The sequence below is a fragment of the Apium graveolens genome, chromosome 2, assembly GCF_009905375.1.
Source record: "Apium graveolens cultivar Ventura chromosome 2, ASM990537v1, whole genome shotgun sequence".
NCBI lineage: Eukaryota > Viridiplantae > Streptophyta > Magnoliopsida > Apiales > Apiaceae > Apium > Apium graveolens.
In genome coordinates this window covers 120,818,746-120,822,145 of record NC_133648.1, presented here as the reverse complement: position 1 = coordinate 120,822,145, position 3,400 = coordinate 120,818,746, and the positions used below count along the sequence as shown (strand labels likewise).

General features: G+C 38.3%; 1 non-coding gene across 1 annotated transcript; it reads left to right on the top strand.

Annotated features, from left to right (window-relative positions):
• The first annotated feature begins 2,862 nt into the window (after window positions 1-2,862).
• Window positions 2,863-2,969, top strand: LOC141710277 (small nucleolar RNA R71). Its single transcript, XR_012570805.1, has one exon. It is a non-coding gene; the product is annotated as a small nucleolar RNA R71 (small nucleolar RNA).
• Window positions 2,970-3,400: the final 431 nt, after the last annotated feature.

Here is a 3,400-nt window from a genome sequence, read left to right as displayed (position 1 = left end):
AAACAGAACAGAGTTTGGGTTCTGAAGGATCATACCCGGGTCGTTTCCGGGTTGCAAACCGGGTCGTCCCCAACCCAATCGGGTCGGGAAGAACAACCGGCCGCTGCCCAGAACCCGACTCCGGCGGGCTGTTTTCCGGCGGCCTTGAATCGAACAAACGAACCACGAAGGGACCTCGTTTCCTCGCGTTTTCAACCAAGAACAACACCAAAGCAACGTACTGTCCTTCCTCCTTCTCCCTTCATCGTTCTACAGCCGGAAACACAAAGAAGACCGCCGCGGCGGCGGTTCTCCGGCGACGCCAAAAATAACACCAAATCGCATGAAACCTGTGCCGTTCGACTCCCTATCCGACGATCTAAACATCTATACTAACAGAATCATCAAACAACTACTCAATCACAAAACCCGAATTCAAGAAATTAAACCCGAAAATATAAATTTCTATTCGATCAATCAAACACGAAAAACAATTACATAATTGAAAACTAGAGATCATAAGCTTCAAAACGAGTACACACACGCTCGATTTGGGCTCCGGAATCACTTTCAAATCCTTGCTTGATTCTGCTACTCTGTTCTTCACCAAACCCTAACCCTAATTCCTTTTCTGTTTTTTTCTTATTATTTTCTGATTTTTAATTATAATTAACTGAAAAATTAATAGTAATTCAGGTATTTATATTTATGAAAATAATACCCCTAAGTAAAATTAAGGGTCTAATTACACTCCTAATAAAAATATTTGGCCCCAATTTTTATAATTTTTGGGTATTAATATTGAATTTGTAAATATCCAATAAATACAAAATAAATGCTAAAAATTCCCAAAAATTGTGAATATTACAAAAATACAAAGAAAAATGATATATGATAATTTCATGATCATATAAAAATAAAATTTTAATTTTTGTGGGGTTTTTGGTACCCGAAGGGGTCCGGAAAAGTCATTTTTCGCGACAAAGGTCAATTTGTAAAACGTCTAGGGTTCAGAATAGCGATATGATATAAGGCATGTCTAACAAGATAGGGCCAATGATTTTGTTTGAAATACGGGCTTTTAAAACATAGTTTTGAGATGTACGGGTTTTGATATAAAACATATAACTGACGATAAAACGCTCAATAAATATCCAAAATACGTTTGGATCAAAACAACCAACACGTAACACCTAGCAGTTAGGTTTAATGACTTAACACATTTAATCACATAATAATACACATAATTTATCATTATTATAATATAATACAAGCGTAATTTCTCGGTCGTTACAGTTCCGGGTTATAAAAACGGTTGAGGTTGGACGATTCCCGGCATTATAAAATAATTTTGTAATTAAACAGAATATAATTAATAAATCCATAAATCATTATAAATCATATAACAGTCCAAAAATTACCAGAAAAATATCACAATTATCTATATTTTATTCTGGACATATTAAAAATTCAAATACTCAAATAATATCACATATAAACACCCAAACATCAATTCCAATTATCATATAATTCACTAAAATTCACATAAAATCACATAAACAATTCCAAATAATAATAATAATAATATTTGAAAATATGGAATATTACAAGTGCAACTTCTTGAAGATTGACAAGGGGATCAAATTGATGCTCGCTCCCAAGTCACATAAGCATTTGTCAAATGACATTTTTCCAATGGTACAAGGAATAGTGAAGCTTTCAGGATCTTTAAGGTTCGGAGGCAATTTCTGTAGCAGCACCGCACTGCATTCCTCCGTGAGAGCAACTGTCTCTAAGTCATCAAGCTTCACTTTCCGAGAAAGAATACCTTTCATAAACTTCGCATAACTAGGCATCTGTTCAAGAGCTTCAGCGAAAGGTATATTGATATGAAGTTTCTTGAACACCTCCCGAAACTTCTCGAACTACTTATCCAGCTTTTTCTTCTGCGGACTCTTAGGAAAATGAGGTGGAGTATAGATCTGTTACTCCCCTGTATTACCCTCATGAGGAGTGTGTTCCATAGTAGTCTTCCTTGGTTCCACTTCTGCTTCCTTCTGTACTTCTTCTTCAGCCACAGCTTTATCTTCCAAAACTTGAGATTTTTCGGGATTTACAACCTTTCCAGACCTCAATGTAATTGCCTTTGCTTGCTCCTTAGCTTCCCTCTTTCCTGGTAGTTCAGTGTCACTAGGGAGTGTAACAGGTTGACGATTTAGCAAGGCATTGGTAATTTTCCCAATTTGATTCTCCAAGGTCTTGATAGAAACCGTTTGGCTCTTGTACATGAGCCTTAACTCCTCTAATTCAGATTTTTCATTAGACTGTTGCAGCTGGATTTGTTGTCTTGGTGCATATTGCGGTTGCTGAAAACCAGGAGGGTTGTATTGCTTTGCTTCATACTGCTGATAAGGTTGCTGAACCGCATTATGAGTATTTCTCCAGCTGAAGTTAGGATGATTACGGTTGTTGGGATGATAGGTGGCTGGAACAGGCTGCTGTGACCTCTGAAAGTTGCTCACGAACTGAGCTGATTCACTAGAAATAGCACACTGCTCCATCTCATGGGCACCAACACAAAACTCACAGACACTAGTGATCTAATTAACTCCATAATTAGCCAAATAATCCACCTTTATCGTCAAAGCCTTAAGCTGAGCAGCTATAGCAGTAGCTGCATCCACTACCAGAATTCCTGCTACCTTGCCCCGAGGTAGTCTCTGAGTAGGATTTTGGTATTCATTAGCAGTCATCAGTTCAATCAGTTCATAAGCTTCATCGTAGCTTTTAGCCCACAAGGCTCCTCCTGATGCTGCATCAAGCATGGGTCTAGAAGTAGAACCCAATCCATTATAAAAGCAGTTAATGATCATCCTGTCAGGCATCCCATGATGAGGACACTTTCTAAGCATCTCTTTGTAGTGATCCCAAGCCTCACATAAAGATTCTCCAGATTGCTGAGCAAATTGAGTAAGAGCATTTCTGATTGCAGCAGTCTTCGCTATAGGAAAGAATTTAGTTAGGAACTTTTGAACAAGATCCTCCCATTTGGTGATAGACCCTGGTGGTAGAGAATGTAACCAGCACTTATCTTTACCCCGCAGAGAGAATGGGAAAAGCCTCAACTTAATAGCATCTTCAGAAACTCCATTGAACTTGAAAGTGTCGCAGATCTCGATGAAATCTCTGATGTACATGTTGGGGTCTTCTATCAAAGAACCCCCAAAATGAACTGAGTTCTGTATCATATGAATCGTGCTCGACTTGATCTCAACGGTGTTAGCCGAGATGGCTGGTCGGACAATGCTAGACTGAATATCATTAATCTTCGGTTGAGATTAATCCATCAAAGCCTTCGTATTCGTTTATGGTTCTCCCATTGCAATAAGAGCTTCTTCTTCAACTTTTTCCTCGACAAGAA